Source organism: Armigeres subalbatus, chromosome 2 (assembly GCF_024139115.2).
Source record: "Armigeres subalbatus isolate Guangzhou_Male chromosome 2, GZ_Asu_2, whole genome shotgun sequence".
NCBI classification, from domain to species: Eukaryota; Metazoa; Arthropoda; class Insecta; order Diptera; family Culicidae; genus Armigeres; species Armigeres subalbatus.
Window position 1 is genome coordinate 184496603 of NC_085140.1, and position 20899 is coordinate 184517501.

Sequence of the window (20899 nt, forward strand, 5' to 3'; positions counted from 1 at the left end):
ATTGCTACAGGCAGTAGCGTGCAGGGATTGAACTTATCATTTCATTATCATTTAGTATTCAGCCAATAACTCATTCCAGGGGCGGAATTCCGAAAAGTGTTGTATGGCGTACTTCTAGCGCTGATTCCCCTCTACAACTTTGTCTAAGGGTACATTGCTCTATGTCTAATATTAACTTCGTGAAATGCTAGGAACACTCAATATACTAAATGATAATAAGTGTTATTATCATTTAGTATATAAAATGATACTAGCGTTTCCCGCGGTGAATATTAGACATAGAGCAATGTACCCTTTGACAAAGTTGTAGAGGGGAATCAGCGCTAGAAGTCCGCCATACAACACTTTTCGGAATTCCGCCTCTGGAATGAGTTATTGGCTGAATACTAAATGATAATGAAATGATAAGTTCAATCCCTGGTAGCGTAGCAATTAAATTTTCTGCAGCAACCACTAACGACGCCGATGCTAAGACCGCTCTCTGATGCCCTTGGACCACTGTCGGCGCAATCTCGAATTGCGTGCGCGGAGAAGCAGCTTTCCTCTAGATCCAATAAAGTAATTGGCTTCGCCCTTGCATTCACCGTTAAGGGTGCACAGAATATTTGCACCCATAACGATTAACAAAGGGGCAGCGAAAATTATTATTTTCTTTTATAGGAACTTCCCAGTCAACACAAAATCGCAAATGATGCAACATAAGATGCCAAAGCGGAAGCGATATACGTACATGTTGTATGGAGAAGCACCTATATCGCCTCCACATTAGCATCTTGTACGACATTTTATAAGATTTTGTGTTGACTGGCTTCTTCATCTGGGGCAGAGCTACCCAACTAGAAAAACATAGCAAAAACTGAACACAACTTTAACATATTGTAATATTTATAACTTATGTTGATAAACCGAATTACCCAGTAGTCAATTAAAATAGATATAGCAAAGTCTCCCAGCCATAGATATTACAACGCTGATATAATTTGAAAAGGTTGCCTAATTTGTAATGTTGTTAGTTTTATGTTCTTGAAAATATTCTGGTTCAGACAAAAAATTCTTATTGTTGACAATCTGGAGACCTATCACGACCTGTAGAAATTTCCAACTGCACTGTAAAAAATATATGTTGTATCTGATTCTGTTATAATTTTCTAGCAAAATATGTTATTTTTATGATAAACAAATTTTTTTTTGTTTCCAGTAATGTAATTTTTGATAGAAATTTAGATAATTTAACAAAATCCTGCACCATGTTTCTAACAAATGTTGTTATAAAAATTTGGTACAGTAATATCCCGATTTTATCACCCTCCATGGGGGTGAAAAAACAAGGTATGTGACAAAATCAGAAAAAAAAATATTTTAAATTTTTTAATTCATTTCACAAATATGAATCATTTTAACTTAGGAAAAGCAGAAGGCGTGAACGGTACCCGATAGGGGTGTTTCAAATATGATGTCCTTTACTATTTGGCATTTCTAGACCATCCCCTTTCCCCTCTGTCACGCTTTTATGTATACCTAGTATATGTACTGTCACAAAATCTTATTTATTGTCGAAAATGCATACAGAATGCTTCCCAGGTACTCAAAAGTCATTTATAATAAACTACAGGCGGTGAAAGATATTTCATGGGAATCAACTTTGTTTTCGGATTTTTTTTACGAAAATAAAAAGAATGACTAAAATTTTCAGAAAATTTTGGGGTAACAAAATTGGATCGAAAACGTGATGAAGTCGGGGGTAGAAAAAATCGGGTATAGACAAAATCGAAGAGTGACAAAATCGGGTCAATACTGTATAACATAACAACATTAGCATTAGCATTAGCATTGAGCAATTCGCACAAATTCGTAGGTGGTGGTACAAGCCAAGACTATTGTATGAGAGTAGCATCACATTCATCCGTTACCACAGATATTGATTTGGGATTAATCACTATCTCTTAGATGGAAGTAATGTACCCTCCAATAGTCGAGATCTGTCCTGGCCACGTCCTTGCGAATGCTGAGGAAGGGGAAGGATGGATAGTTGGACATCTACTTAAGAAAGATGCAGAGAACTCTACGACCTCTCATAGATGCCACGGGAGGTTTTGAGATTGTGAGGAAGGTTATGACAGTAGGAATCGTTTTGGTAGAACGTGAAACACAGAAAGAACAACGATAGAAATTCAAAGTAGGAAAGGGACGAGCCTGGAATTGAACCCACGACCTCCTGCTTATAAGGCAGAAGCGGTAGCCACTAGACCACCGAGCTCGTCTAATACTTTATAACATAATAACATATGGAAAAATTTTGATATGTCCTTCTAGTCAGGTAATGAGCTTACTTTATTTGATAAGGTACACTGGGGGAAGTGGAAAAGGAAAAATCGATAGTACATGTTTGAATTAGTGTAAAACCAGTTTAAATGATCTAAATGCGTTCAATCAAAATGGGCTATCAAAAACAGTCAATTTTGCACCAACTGTGCGGTAGTTCATACCATTTTGGTCGCTTGAAATTTATGGAAATAGATTTTAAAATTATGAGTTGTTTTCCCACTTACACTAGTGGGATGGGGTAAGTGGAAAACCCACGTTACCTTGACCTTCAATTGTGATGAGTAGTTACTTATAACTAAAATCAATACGATAATTGCTCTGAGTATCTTTTGTGGAATAATTTCATTACCTTAAAGGAATAGATCCTCATGGAATTCTCGTAATAGCTAGAGGAGGACTGGTTTTGCCTTCTCGAACACTAAGTTTACGTAAAACCTGTATGTTCGCCCCCAAGATGAACTTTTTAAAGCAAAAATAGGACCTACATGGTTATAAACTTATCAACATAGTTTAACGAATTGAGATGATGTCTGTTAGTGCGTATTTGTATGTATGTGTGTGCGTAAAGCACGTACAAAATTATCAGGTATTCTTAAGCACTTATCCTTAACCAATTTGATCGCAAAAAAAAGCATTCACCTGCGAAACTTGTTATGAATAAAGATTAATGTGAATTATATAATATATTTATCTATCAGGGCTATTTTTAACTTTCTTATACATTTTTTTTATATGTAAAACATGTGAAAGGCATCAATATCGATAGGTGGATTAATCAGGCATTTTCTCATTTATAAACCAATCACCACTGGAATCACAATGATAACGAAGTAGGAACATATTAAGATTCACAGCTATCGAAATAAACCCTGGAAGGAAGAAAAAAAAATGCTTAATTAGAACATTATCCACTTCCCCCGTAGTGTTTGATACCTGGGGTAAGTGTAAAATCTTTGAATTATTTGCTTTCTTGGTACAAACCACTGCCAATTGAATGGGATTAGTTTAATTGTATTATAATGGTCACCTGTGATATAAATTCACTTGAAAAAAGGACAATTGGTGGAAAAAGGAATTGATTTTATGAATGCAAAAATCAATTTTTCGCGAAACCTAAAACTACAGTTCAAGCGTTAACCGTGTTAGTGTATACAAATTTATACAAATTTCAACAAAGTATTAGTGTGAATATCAAAGTATATTCTTGCATAATGTTATGATGTGGTAAAAACTGTAAAGTATGCACAATTCCAATTTTTCGAGTCGACTTTTACACTTACCCCCTGTTTGTACAAACAGCACACAATAAATGTAACATCCCTATACTTCATGTATACACACACAGTACACACATATAGAGACAATAAAAATAGTCTTCCTTGTGCCTCCGCCATGGCAGGACGGTTGGGTAATCAAACGAGTCTAATTAATCATCAAAATCACACAACGTAAACCAAAAGAGTCCTCCCGTGCGCGAACATAGGTAATTGGTGCTGTGACGGGCGTAGAAGTGCGATTGGTTACCTGCGAATATCGATGGATAAGTTGTTGCAGTCTTGTGTTTCTTCAGCATCATCATGATCATCATCAGCACAATAGAGCCACATGATTCACTACCAGCTACGATAGTGTGGCGGCACGGCAAATGCTGGGTAAAGCGTACCATTGGTACTTCGCGTACCTGAAGGAATAAAATAGACCCCATCTCGCGGTCCTTAGCCTCTTACCCAGCAACTCCTATCCCTACCTCCCGCGGTGCTGGCCAGGATACGAGCAACCTTAGGGAAGATCGGGTAACCAACCCCGGTGGGAACTATGGTCGTATGCTGACAGGGAAGGGGGTTTGCTCCTCTCCGGAGGTGCAAATCTTATTGAGCGTCTGTTCTCCATGTCAGGATCGGCTCACAACAGCGTCTGTTCTCCATGTTAGGGGCGGCTGATCATCGTCCGAGTGCCAGCGAGGGACTCTAAGTGAAACTGTGCACCATGGTCCACCGGAAATAAGGAGGAATGGTCCTCCGGAAATTTAGGGGTTTGGTGTCAGGCCCTGCAAGCCAGCCTTTAAAAAACAAAAGCAACGAACAATCAACAAGAGAGTACGGACCGGAACCATCGGCGAAGACCACTGCGACGAAAAGGGACTAGCGATTGGAAACTCGGTTCGTGGAACTGCAAATCTCTACGATAGTGTGGCCCCTCTCGCGGGTAGCTATCTGGCAGAACATCCATGTGTCTAGCTTCCTATACGATACCGCTGCAACCGGCACAGTATTGGTTAGGCAATATGTTCACAAAAATGGTCAGTTCGTTGTTGGATTCTCTTCAAGCTGATAGATCGACGATCGAGAATGGGAAATCACATACTGGCGTTACAATTAAGAACCTATTCCAGCACTAGTTTCCAATTATATTTAACAAGTTGGTGTTTTACAAGTTATGTTTGAAGTGGTGTATTCAAGTTATTTGAAAAAATGTTTGTTATCAATTATGTATGTTTTATTGTATCCATTCAGTAACGTCTAAACTTTTGTATATGAAAACCATTGGCTTTAGCCGGCCGGTATGTTTGTACAAACAGCACACAATAAATGTAACATCCCTATACTTCATGTATACACACACAGTACACACATATAGAGACAATAAAATAGTCTTCCTTGTGCCTCCACCATGGCAGGACGGTTGGGTAATCAACCGAGTCTCATTAATCATCAAAATCACACAACGTAAATCAAAAGGGTCCTCCCGTGCGCGAACACCCCTTTTCCACTTCCCCAGTGTACATTACATGAAAGTTTTGTAGTAAGTGAGTGCGTCGGTTTAATCTCCACTGGCAGTGGTTGCTGCAGAAATTTTGTCGACAGCAACATTAAAGTAGAATTATCTCGACGCAAAATTTGCAAAAAAAAATCTCAGGTCTCTGACTTTGATTGTATGCGCATAATTGAAAATAGTTGATTCAAACACCAAAACAGTGTTCTGATATTGAATGAATTTACTAAATAATCTATTTGCGAGGTTTCGGCTTTTCAGTCTGGATATTTTTAGAACAACCGTTTAAGATCTGTCCCAACGTTTCGGCAAGTTTTTGTTGCCTTCATCAGGGCAACTTGTTCTAAAAATATCCATACTGAAAAGCCGAAACTTCGCAAATAGATTAACATAAGCAGTCGAACTCTCGATTTGAAAATTAATCTCTCCTCATTTATTAAAACTTTACTTTTTGCGCTTCTCCCGAGTTTGTCGTTGCGATTCAATAAACAGACTTATTTTTAATAATTCGCCTTTCCAACCATTAACAACATTCAAATGGCTGAATCTTGCGAGAAAATTTTACTACCGTCTACGGGGGTATCATTGGGCCAAAATGTGGTATGCTCCAAGTAAATGTTACAAAGCTCTAGTAGTTAATATTGGAATCAAGTTGTAATTAGTTAGGTACAAGCTTGAACAATAAATTTACCACTGTGTAGGGAAAAAATAATAGATGAGGGAAATTCTTCAAAGTTATATGTTGTTTAAAATTGGCCCATTCTCACCCCTCACAGGGGGTGACATTGGGCCACATACAAAACGTTCACCGGTGACGATGCAACGATTCAATCGTTCATTAAAAATAATTGCCTACATTACGGCTTTTACCAACTATGTATGGCAAATCAACCAAAGGCTTGGCCCAATCTCACCCCTTTTTAGCATGCATTGCTCGTTGCTACGAAAAAACAAGACCGCTAAATAAATATTCATAAAATTTGATAAAACAACAAACAGATTATCGTAACATGATCACCAGCTATCCATCGATCTGAAATTTAGTTATGTAATAGATTTGTGGGGCATTACTGACACTATTTTAATACGGGTTCATTCGATCAATAGTTTTACATTCAAATTCCAAGCATCATTGTTCGAACACAATTAATCCTTGGAATTTGTTTTGTGATTTCCTAGACGTGAATTTTAATATAATTTCGAACCGTTTGAAGTTTTCATCAAAATTCGTAATAGTTTCTGAGATATTAGAAGTTGAAACATTTTTCGTTTTTGGCCCAATCTTACCCCCTAGGCCTAATGTCACCCCGAACGACGGTACTATTTTATTTATTATATTTTACCACCGTTGAATGGCTTTAGATGCTATTGCGGTGAATAAATTTTCTGTAGCAACCACAGCCGACAGCCATCATTAATACCAGTGAGATCGCTGCTGACGCCTCCATTGCTGCCGACGTCCACACCATGATTTACAGCAACACCGCAACAGACTCCGATACTGAGACAGCCCTCCGACGCTTTGGGACCACTATCTGTGTAATCTCCCAAAATATGACTCACGCGCGACGGAAAGTAGCTTTCTTACATCCAATAAAGCAAGCTCATTAGTTCCGCCCCTTTGTTAACCGTTATGAGTGTCAACATGATGTGTACTAATAACGAATCTTATGTGATCCTATCTATCATGTATAGTTACGTAGTCCTACGTCACCTTTGAGTCCAACCCGATTAGGTTCAGCCTTTGAGTTTTTTTTTTCAAATTGGTTTGTTTATCAGTCTCATACTTTTTTGCGATATATTACCGATCAGGAATTCTTCCAAGTAACACACATTGTACTATAGTCCAGGATACAGATTTACGCGGAAAGATGCATTTTACGCAAAAACTATATGTTTTAGAAATAACTGTTGTTCTAAAAAAATGTTCGAAATAGTAAGGCCATAATTATACCAAAAAATAGGGTGGCCCACCATATAAAAAAATTAGAAAATATTTTTTTTATTTCTCTGAATACTGACATGTTATGTTCTACAAAGCTGTAGCGCAGCTTATTCCAATAAATTTTGCTACAAAAGGTTTTTCTGTAGCTCCTAAGTTGACTGATTCAGAGCATTTTTACCTAATTGGATTAGGGTGTACCTAAAAAAACAGTATTTTTGATCAACTTTGTTTGTTTTAGATTTCTCGAAAAAGTCGTCTATAGGCATGTAGTCGTCTATGGACATGTAAACATTCAAAACCGATGAAGCTTTGAAGAAAAATTGGGACAAATTGTGTAAGGAAGATGGGCAAAGCCTCGCCCAAGATCTCATGAACAGTGTTGTACAGTAGAACAGTAAATGTACGCGCATTCAGTTTGGGGGAGGAAATTTAATAAATAATTTATGTCAAAACATAGCTTATATATAGTTATTTAATCCCTGAAAATTTGAGAAGTATCCGATTAAAAATGAATTTTTGGTGATCATTTTTGTGTGTCTCATTATTTCCGAGTCCAATCTTTATTAGAAAGTAAAATATTATTTTTGTAGTTTTGTTCGACGAAAACACTTTCCAATCTACCTTCGTTCCTTTGAGTTTTATTGGAATTTTTATTAACATCTAAAGATAATGAAATTTCTTTGGATATGTATCTAAACTCTAATTTCTTTCAAATGTCACCAAGCCTCTTGGTAATTCTGCTGCTGAGACATTCAGGACATTTGGATGAGCTTTCATGTGAATATCGGTCACTGTTCGCAGCTTTGAAGTGTTGCCACATATAAAAATAATTTGCTGTTTGCTGATTCTATTGCTCCGAGCAATATAGAAACTTATAAAATGGCAGCATTATTTTACATTTCTTTACAAACACCTATGAGCACGAAAAAAGAATGTTGTTTCTCAAACCAATATGCAAAATGTCATTCACACTAATAAATTGTATGCAAACCAATAATGCGGCTTCCCTTGCTTCGCTTGGATGTGCAACGAAGAATGAACAGTAAGTAAAATGCCTCGCACAATATGAATATTCCACTCAATAGCCTTGTTAACCCTTGATCTCTGTTGAAACGCGAGTCTCCACCAATAACGACCGACCGCCGCGTGGTGCGTGAGTGTCTCCGCGCCGCATCCTGAATGAATCTGTTGAATGGCGTTGACCCAGCCGATTTTCCAAGCGTCATATTCTTGAATTTTATTACACCGTGGCGATGCCGATGATGGGGACCAGATTGTTTCCATTTAATCCGCGTATCTGCCGGACAGCTTTTCATCCAACCAGTGGCCAGCAAATCACCTTGCTGATTGCAGGGAATTTATCTGTCGATTAGCAATCAATACCCTATGGGACCGCGTGTGTGTGCGCTGACGGTGACTGATCGATCACTCTTGATGGGCCGGCTGTGAGTGCACTTCCGAGGCTTTTCAATTGAGGAAGCTGACCACCGATGTCTCCACGGGAACAGTTGGTCTCTCAATCACACTCTGATTGGCTTGTTAACAACTTGACCAGGGTGGCAAAGCTTGCAGAAAGTTTTCGGTTTGGTTTATGGGTGTCAGCAATTACAATAGTATTTTACTACATTTTTTAGAACTCAGATTTTTCAATAAAAATAGTTTTTGAGAAATACAAACATATTAAACAGCCCTTCTTGTATGAGGTTTTAACAAAACTGCAACGTTCAGATGCAGATCTTCGTCGAAAATACCGACAACGACATCGATAATCAAGACCCAATCCGGTTGAAAATGAAATATCATTCCACATTCTCATTATTGACAAATTAAATATTCAAAACATCCATCATTAGACCGACGGCAGTAAACGATCTGGCCAACAGCATACGAGCATCGTCACACCGGAGATGAGCATACAAGCATGAGTGCGCTGAGTAAAACATGTCGAGGAAAGACTATTTGTATGATCATGCATCGGAGACAAGTGCCGCAACGCAATGCACTGCTGTTGATTGCTTGCCAAGGCGACGGAAGGTTTGATTTATTCCCCGGGAAGGTGAACATGACACTTTACGAGAAAGATTAAACAGCATAAGCAATTGTTTCGGTGGAAGTGCAGTCGAAAGTGCGTGTTCGATTAGTAATTGTATGCAAGCGTTTTCTCTGGAAAATCCATCCAGATTTCTAATGATTGAAAGTGGCCTAGAAAATTGATGGAGATATTTGTAAAAGTGAAAATTTCACTCTACGATCTCCTCACGTAACATTAGTATCTCAAGACACGTATAGTATTATTTTCTTAAAATACTTCAAAGTAAAACAAGAAACTGGAAAAAAAAAAATTACGTCTATAAGATGATCATTAAACTCGTAGTTGCTGCCCTGTGATTCCCTTAAAAATCGAGCATACAAAGGGATCGATCAGTTGGGGCTCAATATTAGCTTTCCAACTTCAATGTGCAAAGATTCAGAGCTCGAGACATTGGAGGATAAATGGCCAAGCCCATACGGTCATCTAAGAATATAAGGCACGTAAGAGCGACTTCTGTTATTAAAGAATGCTCAGATCTCCTCTACATTTCCACAGTTGTACCACAGGAGATTTTAAAAACATTTCGTACGAAATTCTACTGACCTTCTTTTTAAATTTCAACATTTTTTTACATGTTTTCCTAGGGAAATTGTTTTGAAATTCCACGAAAAGTTGTAATAGTTGTAATGAATTTCCGTTTTTTGTAAAAAAAACGCTTTAAGGCGCATTCTAGTGAATGTCGACCATGTACGGACGTAATTTAAGGTATTTTTGTGTTTCCGTTAGCACAGGAGCACGTATTTTGCTATTTCAGCGCTAGTGAGTAAATTCAAGTTATTATTATTTATTCAGACTAAGGCCGAAGTGGCATGTGCGGTATATAAGAGTCTTCTCCATTCGGCTCGGTCCATGGCTACACGTCGCCAGCCACGCAGTCTACGGAGGGTCCGCAAGTCATCTTCCACTTGATCGATCCACCTTGCCCGCTGCGCACCTCGCCATCTTGTGCCCGTCGGATCGTTGTCGAAAACCATTCTGTCCGACATTCTGGCTACGTGCCCGGCCCACCGCAGTCGTCCGATTTTCGCGGTGTGAACGATGGATGGTTCTCCGAGCAGTTCATGCAACTCGTGATTCATTCGCCTCCTCCACGTACCGTCCGCCATCTGCACCCCACCATAGATGGTACGCAACACTTTCCTTTCGAAAACTCCAAGTGCGCGTTGGTCCTCCACGAGCATCGTCCAGGTCTCGTGTCCGTAGAGGACTACCGGTCTAATGAGCGTTTTGTAGATTGTCAGTTTGGTACGGCGGCGAACTCTATTCGATCGGAGCGTCTTGCGGAGTCCAAAGTACGTACGATTTCTAGCCACTATGCGTCTCCGAATTTCTCTGCTGGTATCATTTTCGGCAGTCACCAGTGAGCCCAATGTCACCACCGATGCAAACTTGAAGTGGGTGGCTCACATTGTCTTCTCTTGAACCCCTTCCTGTCATGTACTTCGTCTTCGACGTGCTAATGACTAGTCCGATCCGCTTAGCTTCCCACTTCAGTTTGATGTAGGCTTCCTCCATCTTCTCAAAGTTACGTGCCATAATATATATGTCGTCGGCAAAGCCAAATAGCTGGACGGACTTATTGGAAATTGTACCACTCGTGTTAATCCCTGCTCTTCGTATTTCTCTCTCCAAAGCGATGTTGAATAGCAGACACGAAACCGTAACCCTCTGCGCGTTTCGAAGGGGCTCAAAATGCCCCTGAAACTCGAACTACGCACATCATTCAATCAATCATCGCTTTGATCAATTGTGTCAGTTTATCCGGAAATCCGTGTTCGAGCACTAGCTGCCATAGCTGGTCTCGATCGATTGTATCATAAGCGGCTTTGAAGTCGATGTATAGATGATGTGTCGGAACGTAGTATTCGCGGCATTCTGCAGTACTTGGCGAATGGCGAACACCTGGTACTGCCCCACGAACTCCCTTGCAATTGGTGCTAGTCGACGGCATAAAATTTGGGAGAGGCTGTAGGCTGTGTTCAGCAATGTGATTGCGCGGTAGTTACTACAATCCAGCTTATCGCTCTTTTTGTAGATGGGACACACGACACCTTCTATCCACTCCTGCGGCAAAACTTCCTCCTCCCAAATCTTGGTAATGACCCAGTGCAGCGCTCTAGCCAGTGCCTCACCAACGTTTCATTCCACCACGAAATTCATTCTAATTTCCAAAAGAAATGTATGCGTGTTTCCAAGGGAAATTCATCCGAATTTCCAAGGGAAATTCATCCTAATTTCCAAGGGAAATTCATCCGAATTTCCAAGGGAAAATCATTCAAATTTTCGAGGGAGATTCATCCGAATTTCCAAGGGAAATTTATCCGAATTTCAGGAAATTCATCCGAATTTTCAAGGGAAATTCATCCGAATTTTCAAGGGAAATTCATCCGAATTTTCAAGGGAAATTCATCCGAACTTCCAAGGGAAATTCATCCGAATTTCCAAGGGAAATTCATCCGAATTTCAAGGAAATTCATCCGATTTCCAAGGAAATTCATCCGAATTTCAAGGAAATTCATCCGAATTTCAAGGAAATTCATCCGAATTTCCAAGGAAATTCATCCGAATTCAAGGGAAATTCATCCGAATTTCCAAGGAAATTCGTCCAATTTCAAGGAAATTCATCCAATTTCAGGGAGTTCATCCAATTCAAGGGAAATTCATCCGAATTTCAAGGAAATTCATCCGATTTCAAGGAAATTCATCCGAATTCAAGGAAATTCATCCGAATTCAGGAAATTCATCCAATTCAAGGAAATTCATCCGATTTCCAAGGAAATTCATCCGACTTCAAGGAAATTCGTCCAATTCAGGGAAATTCGTCCAATTCAGGAAATTCATCCAATTCAAGGAAATTCATCCGATTCAAGGAAATTCATCCGACTTCAAGGAAATTCATCCAATTCAGGAATTCATCCAATTCAAAATTCATCCAATTCAGGAAATTCATCCGAATTCAAGGAAATTCATCCGAATTCAAGGGAAATTCATCCAATTCAAGGAAATTCATCCGAATTCAGGAAATTCATCCAATTTCAAGGAAATTCGTCCAATTCAAGGAAATTCATCCAATTCAAGGAAATTCATCCGAATTCAAGGAAATTCATCCGAATTCAAGGAAATTCGTCCAATTCAAGGAATTCATCCAATTCAAAATTCTTCCGATTCAAGGGAAATTCTTCCGAATTCAAGGAAATTCTTCCGAATTTCAAGGGAAATTCTTCCAATTCAAGAAATTCTTCCAATTCAAGGAAATTCGTCAATTCAAAATTCATCCGAATTCAATTCTTCAAGGAAATTCTTCCAATTCAAGGAAATTCATCCGAATTCAAGGAAATTCATCCGAATTCCAAGGAAATTCATCCGAATTCAAGGAAATTCATCCGATTTCAAGGAAATTCATCCGAATTTCCAAGGAAATTCATCCGAATTTCCAAGGAAATTCATCCGAATTCCAAGGAAATTCATCCGAATTTCCAAGGAAATTCATCCGATTTCCAAGGAAATTCATCCGAATTTCCAAGGAAAATTCATCCGAATTTCCAAGGAAAATTCATCCGAATTTCCAAGGAAAATTCATCCGAATTTCCAAGGAAAATTCATCCGAATTTCCAAGGAAAATTCATCCGAATTTCCAAGGAAATTCATCCGAATTTCCAAGGAAAATTCATCCGAATTTCCAAGGAAATTCATCCGAATTTCAAAAGGAAATTCATCCGAATTTCCAAGGAAATTCATCCGAATTTCAAGGAAATTCATCCGAATTTCCAAGGAAATTCATCCGAATTTCAAGGAAATTCATCCGAATTTCCAAGGAAATTCATCCGATTTCAAGGAAATTCATCCGAATTCAGGAAATTCATCCGAATTTCCAAGGAAATTCATCCGAATTTCCAAGGGAAATTCATCCGATTCAAGGGAAATTCATCCGAATTCAAGGAAATTCATCCGATTTCCAAGGAAATTCATCCGAATTCAAGGGAAATTCATCCAATTCAAGGAAATTCATCCGAATTCAGGAAATTCATCCAATTCAAGGAAATTCGTCAATTCAAGGAAATTCATCCAATTTCAAGGAAATTCATCCGATTCAAGGAAATTCATCCGATTTCAAGGGAAATTCATCCGAATTCAGGGAAATTCATCCGATTTCAAGGGAAATTCGTCCGATTCCAAGGGAAATTCATCCAATTTCAGGAAATTCGTCCAATTCAAGGAGTTCGTCCAATTCAGGAAATTCGTCCGAATTTCAAGGAGTTCGTCCGATTTCAAGGGAAATTCATCCAATTCAGGGAAATTCTTCGAATTCAAGGAAATTCATCCGATTTCCAAGGAAATTCATCCGAATTTCAAGGAAATTCATCCGAATTCAAGGAAATTCATCCGAATTTCCAAGGGAAATTCATCCGAATTTCCAAGGAAATTCATCCGAATTCAAGGAAATTCATCCGAATTTCAAGGAAATTCATCCGAATTTCAAGGAAATTCATCCGAATTTCCAAGGAAATTCATCCGAATTCAAGGAATTCATCCAATTCAAGGAAATTCATCCGAATTTCAAGGAAATTCATCCGAATTTCAGGGAAATTCATCAGAATTTCCAAGAGAAATTCATCCGAATTTCCAAGGGAAATTCATCCGAATTTCCAAGGGAAATTCATCCGAATTTCCAAGGGAAATTCATCCGAATTTCCAAGGGAAATTTATCCGAGTTTCCAAGGGAAATTCATCCGAAATTCCAAGGGAAATTCATCCGTATTTACAAGGGAAATTCATTCAAATTTTCGAGGGATATTCATCCGAATTTCCAAGGGAAATTCATCCGAATTTCCAAGGGAAATTCATCCGAATTTCCAAGGGAAATTCATCCGAATTTCCAAGGGAAATTCATCCGAATTTCCAAGGGAAATTCATCCGAATTTCCAAGGGAAATTCATCCGATTTCCAAGGAAATTCATCCGATTTCAAGGGAAATTCATCCGATTTCAAGGAAATTCATCCGATTTCAAGGGAAATTCATCCGAATTTCCAAGGAAATTCATCCGAATTTCAAGGAAATTCATCCGAATTTCCAAGGAAATTCATCCAATTCAAGGGAAATTCATCCGAATTCAAGGAAATTCATCCGAATTCAAGGGAAATTCATCCGAATTCAAGGGAAATTCATCCGAATTCAAGGAAAATTCATCCGAATTTCCAAGGGAAATTCATCCGAATTCAAGGAAATTCATCTGAATTTCAAGGAAATTCATCTGAATTCAAGGGAAATTCATCTGAATTCAAGGAAATTCATCCGAATTCAAGGAAATTCATCCAATTTCAAAGGAAATTCATCCGAATTTCCAAGGGAAATTCATCCGAATTTCCAAGGGAAATTCATCCGAATTTCCAAGGGAAATTCATCCGAATTTCCAAGGGAAATTCATCCGAATTTCCAAGGGAAATTCATCCGAATTTCCAAGGGAAATTCATCCGAATTTCCAAGGGAAATTTATCCGAGTTTCCAAGGGAAATTCATCCGAAATTCCAAGGGAAATTCATCCGAATTTCCATGGAAAATTCATCCGAATTTCCAAGGGAAATTCATTCTAATTTTCAAGGGAAATTCATCCGAATTTCCAAGGCAAATTCAACCGAATTTCCAAGGGAAATTTATCCGAGTTTTCAAGGGAAATTCATTCGAAATTTCAAGGGAAATTCATCCGAATTTTCAAGGGAAATTCATCCGAATTTCCAAGGGAAATTCATTCGAATCTCCAAGGGAAATTCATTCGAATCTCCAAGGGAAATTCATCCGAATTTCAAGGGAAATTCATCCGAATTTCAAAAAGAAATTCATCCGAATTTCAAAGAGAAATTCATCCGAATTTCCAAGGGAAATTCATCCGAATTTCCAAGGGAAATTCATCCGAATTTCCAAGGGAAATTCATCCGAATTTCCAAGGGAAATTCATCCGAATTTCCAAGGGAAATTCATCCGAATTTCCAAGGGAAATTCATCCGAATTCCCAAGGAAATTCATCCGAATTTCAAGGAAATTCATCCAATTTCCAAGGAAATTCATCCAATTCAAGGGAAATTCATCCGTTTCAAGGGAAATTCATCCGAATTTCCAAGGGAAATTCATCCGAATTTCCAAGGGAAATTCATCCGAATTTCCAAGGGAAATTCATCCGAATTTCCAAGGGAAATTCATCCGAATTTCCAACTGAAATTTATCCGAGTTTCCAAGGGAAATTCATCCGAAATTCCAAGGGAAATTCATCCGAATTTCCATGGGAAATTCATCCGAATTTCCAAGGGAAATTCATTCTAATTTTCAAGGGAAATTCATCCGAATTTCCAAGGCAAATTCAACCGAATTTCCAAGGGAAATTTATCCGAGTTTTCAAGGAAAATTCATTCGAAATTCCAAGGGAAATTCATCCGAATTTTCAAGGGAAATTCATCCGAATTTCCAAGGGAAATTCATTCGAATCTCCAAGGGAAATTCATTCGAATCTCCAAGGGAAATTCATCCGAATTTCAAGGGAAATTCATCCGAATTTCAAAGAGAAATTCATCCGAATTTCAAAGAGAAATTCATCCGAATTTCCAAGGGAAATTCATCCGAATTTCCAATGGAAATTCATCCGAATTTCCAAGGGAAATTCATCCGAATTTCCAAGGGAAATTCATCCGAATTTCCAAGGGAAATTCATCCGAATTTCCAAGGGAAATTCATCCGAATTACCAAAAGAATTTCATACGATTTTTTTAAGTAAATTCATCTAATATGGACTATTCATACGGATGAATTTCCATTGGATATTAGAATGAATTTTCGTTCTAAATTCGAATGAATCTTCATTGGAAATACGAATGAATTTTCGTTGGAATATCGAATGAATTTTTCTGATTTCTGGATGATGAATTTCCCTTGGAAGCAAACGCACTATCCATATGATCAGTAGATTTGCTGATGAAGAATTTGTGTAGTTGTCACCACTCACGCTTACTCTAACGTGAATGTGTTTTACACATGTGGAAACGTTTTGGTTTCGGAAATGAATTGTGACTGCTTCAACGATGGGTCCAATTTAGGAATCTCGGTAGCATTTTGTAGCCGCTAAGTTGCCAAGGAGGTCCTTCGTAGCTTAGTTGGTTGAAAGCACCAGCTTGGCGAACTGAGGGTCATGGGTTCGAGTCCCATCGAAGGAAAATGGTTACCCCCAAAACGTTTTTCATTTTTTTTTTACAATAATGTACATATTCACATTTGGAGTTTCCCGGAATATAATTCTCACATCCACATAACATAGAACATTGATTATGATGGTCTCTGGATACTTCTTCTCTTATGTAGTAAATTAGTCAAGATATTAGCACGTCAGTCAAAAAGCGTTAAGCTTGATGAAGCACCTAGGTTTTTTTCTCGTGATCGGAGACCAAATGCAATGGCTTGTGATATTGACTGGTTTGTTGGTTTGAGCATCATTCAAATTAAAAAGGTTCAAAATTTAGCACGAGGGTTGGAGAAATAGAATTTCATGAAATGGAATGCACATTCACAACAGAACAGCAAAGAGAGTAACCAGAAACCGGTTTATCTGATGGTCCCAGAGTAACCAGAAGTTCAAATTAAAAAATTAGCACCACTATTATGAATGTGGTACCGTCCAAAATATCGAGCTCCACGGTATCAGAATGTTCCTGACATTGATAGCATTAGTTGAACTGTTTGATTTATTGAGATATTTTCTTTCGAAACGTTGATCATATGTAAATTCATCAATTGTCTTATCAATAGGTCAAATTTACAATTCACATTATTCCATGGATTTTAATTTAGCATTTAGTTTCACCCAGTAGTCACGTCTGTTCCACTTCCCGTGAAACAACCTTCAGACATTAGCCACAATGTTGTATACAGCGTACAAAATGAAAGTAAAATGCTCATTTTCGTGGTTGAACAGAAAAACACGAAGAAAAAATGATTCCTACGAAGAGGCGACAATTGACCATATAATGAGGCTCATTTCAAAGAGATGCAGTTCCGTCGAAAATAGCGCACGCTGCGCTAACGAGCTGTTCCCGCCGCATTTATGGGACAATTTGTGATGCTGGAAGACAACGCGTAAAACGAACGCTCTAATGTGTCGAGATAAACACCAACCGTACGATGGACGGCACACAGTTTGATGATTGGCGTTTTATCACCCAGTTTGTCTTGGACCGGGAAATTTTGTTTTGTTAAACGGCGTAACGACACGGTTGTTCCGAACAGTAGTTGCGCTTTCAAAAGCCATTAGACGGGATTATACGACGATCTTATTTTTTCGTAGAACTTCACAAGCACTTGACTCGAGCGAGATTGGGACCACGGCGAAAGGGAAAGTGTCCGTACCTCGGGTAAATGAAGCGTTCGCGTTGTACTTGAACTTGGAGTCATAATGTCGAGCAAATCTTATCGACAGATGGACCTTATCTGGCAGATATGAGATAGTTCACAATAAAATGACTGTATGAATGATGGTTCAATTAAAATGGAGTGAAACATCATACTGAGCAAATAAGGCAAAAGGCGATAATCCATGTAGTTAGTACAGTGCTGAATATGTTACAACATTTATTCAAAACATGTTTTACCAACTACTCATACAACATTCAAAACGATGCACTTTGATTGCAATAGTTAAAAATTTACAAAGCAACAAATATGAATAAAAATAATGAAATTCAACTTCCAACTTTCTACACTTATGTACCGGGAAGGCAAAATTTTGCCGTTTTGATTTAGGGAGACTTATTCTGAATCATCATATTTTCAGAAAGGACTTATTTTGATAGGAGTTTACTTTCCAAGTATTTGTTTCAAATCAGTTACGTCGAAACTATACCAAGTTCTCTGAAACTCTCAAATGATTCAAGTCAATTCTAATTTACTGTTCAACCGTCTCAATCAAGAACCGTATAGCAAACCATTCTATTCCCAGGGACTCAAAGATCTATATATGTACCGTACCCGTCAGTTGCCTCAGTTCTCGGAAGGGATTGTCTTTTTGCAGTAAATGCAACCATGCACCAATTAATCAGAAATATAAATCTCGCGCCGAATGGTGTCTTGTTATTTGCTTTTTTTTATTAGAACTGGTGTCCTGCGGCTAAGTGTAGCAAAGATGGATTGCAACAAATATCATCTGACAAACAAACATTGCGACAGTGTCGACGGGAGGCCTGATTTGAATGCCACCGGTGAGAACTGACAGGCCGGCGCGCGAACGATCGCAGTTCGTGCAGGTTTCTCAAATTGGATTTTTCACAGCTTCGGAAGTCGGAATGTTAAGAATCTGTTGAATAAGTACTGGATCAACAATAACGATTAATTTTGCTTCTTGTACAGATTAATCCAATTTCCACTGATTTTCTATCGAAAGGTGAGGGATATAATACTTCATGAGCAAGATCTAGCGTATAATGGGCTTCGTAGTTAACGCACTTTAGAGAACAAAAACATATATCTAAAACAAATACTTGTGTATGAACGCTAATAGCACCAGTAGAACAAAGCAAAAGAACGCCAATACTTGTGACGAAAAACGTAAAATTGCGATTTTTCGTCATGGGTGATAGACTTAACCTTTCGATACATAAACCTTATTCATGCACACAGTTTTCAGGCATGCTTTAATGTATGGCTTAATTTTATTATTTTTTTTTGTTTTTTTTGGTTTAACAGTCCTAGACAGTAATCCCTTAATCCTTCCTGTTATACACGACCTTGCATTAATAAGTAAATTCAATAATACCAGATGACGAATGATTGCAAAATATGAGCTTGTACAATATGGTCATTGCAAAAATCCAGCTAAATGTAAAGCTCCTAATCCCATCATTGCAATTGGCAAAATAGAATTAGATCAATGCTTATGGCGCGCTATTCCTTCAGATCTCACAATACACACCTCTACTATAAGGCTCCCTTCCAGAAGTTTGCAGTCACAACAGCCCAAACATCCCACGCTTCTTTTGTCCGTCGACGAACTAGCTGAGATTTGTAATGTGACAGTTTTAGAACGGTTAGCAATATTCAACAACTCGTATATACCGTACAGGATTGGGCATTCACATGTCTCGGTTAGCAGCACCCGGTTGATTGCAATCTTTGTCTGAGTTAATTTTTATTTTTCGCATTAATAGATGGATACTGAAAGGTATTGTGCTAACAACAGAATCGATTTACCAAAAGGCAGCACAAAAACTTCTCCAGAGCAATTCTCTGTGAAATCGAAGGTCGATTGATATTTGCATTTTTTGATTTCCCTGAAATTTTGAATATACATCATTTATTACAGTATCATTAACATTATCTGCATCATTGGTTTGAAATTTTAACTCTGGTGTAACTTTTGACAAGGGCCTAAGCAAACACCTTGAACATTTAAAAAAAAATATAACTTGAAAACGGCTTGCCCGATCATTCTGGTGTCTTTGGCAAAGTTTTAGGTAATCAATGGGGCGAATGGGGTGAAAAAAAATATACACTGTGAAAAAACATATATTCAAACATTGAAAATGAAGCTTAAAAATCGATTTTCTCAAAAACGAATTTTTCAATATTTTTTATTTGTTGATATGTCGTAGCAGACGATATATGTATAATTTTGCACTATGGGTCATGATGGAGAAATGATGACAAAAAAGTTATAATTTTTTTAAATTAGTTGGTTTTTCAAGAATGGTTGAAATATTATTTTTACGTTTTTATCAATTCGATTTTATGAAAGTACGTTAAATTTCCAATGGAAAAGGTGTAAGTCAATTTTTTCTAAGTGCAGCCGTTTCTGAGATACAACGGTTTGAAGATAAAAAAAAACACCATTTGTTTTTATTTCCAGTCTTTTTCGAATATATTTAACATAGAATCAAAATTTACTGCTATCGTCGAAATTTATTGATTAAAATGTAAGTATTGTAGCAGTGGTTGGTCATTTTCATGGTGGCATTATATGTGATAAAAATTACTTTGTAAAAACTAAATATTTTGTTTTTTGAAACACACACTTAGAGTCATATTTTTATGAAAGAATGAGTCAACCATACTTCAATATATGTTATAGCGGAAGATTAATATGAATCTCTGCACAGTGAGTCAAGATGAGCAAAACTGAAAGAAAAATTAAAAAATAGGAAAAGACAGGCAATTCCCGGGAAATTGATTTCTGATAATTGTATGAAATATTCAGACAATGGTTTGAAATTTTTCTTCAAGTCGATTTCATGTAAGCTCGAAATTTGCAATGAAAAGGTATTCAGATAAGAAAATTATTTTGAGCTTTTAGTGGAATGTCTTTACTTGTCATGAAACGAGTTTGTACAATTCCATTTAATTCCACTATTTTATTGTACCTTTGACAGATACGTATCTCAATCTCAACAGTAAGGCCGTCTTCAGTGTCTCGTAAAGTCGAGTCAAGTACGTACACTTACTGTTGAGGTCGTAATACGTATCTGCCAAAGGTCCAATCAAGTAGGGGAATTGAATAAAATTGTGCAAAATGGTCTTATGACAAGTTAGGTATTCAGATAAAATAGTGTCTTCTTCTTCTTCTTTTTGGCATTACATCCCCACAGTGGGACAGAGCCGCCTCGCAGCTTAGTTTTCATTCAGCACTTCCACAGTTATTAATTGCGATGTTTCTAAGCCAAGTTACCATTTTTGCATTCGTATATCATGAGGCTAACACGATGATACTTTTATGCCCAGGGAAGTCGAGACAATTTCA

The 20899-nt window shown here is 37.9% G+C and overlaps 1 protein-coding gene and 1 non-coding gene across 3 annotated transcripts in view; one reads left to right on the forward strand and one right to left on the reverse strand.

The window, feature by feature from the left end:
- LOC134211362 (uncharacterized) overlaps nt 1-20899 on the reverse strand; it is a 712214-nt gene that overhangs the window by 235839 nt on the left and 455476 nt on the right. The window lies entirely within an intron of this gene.
- On the forward strand, nt 16260-16334 carry Trnaa-ggc (transfer RNA alanine (anticodon GGC)). Its single transcript has one exon. It is a non-coding gene; the product is annotated as a tRNA-Ala (tRNA).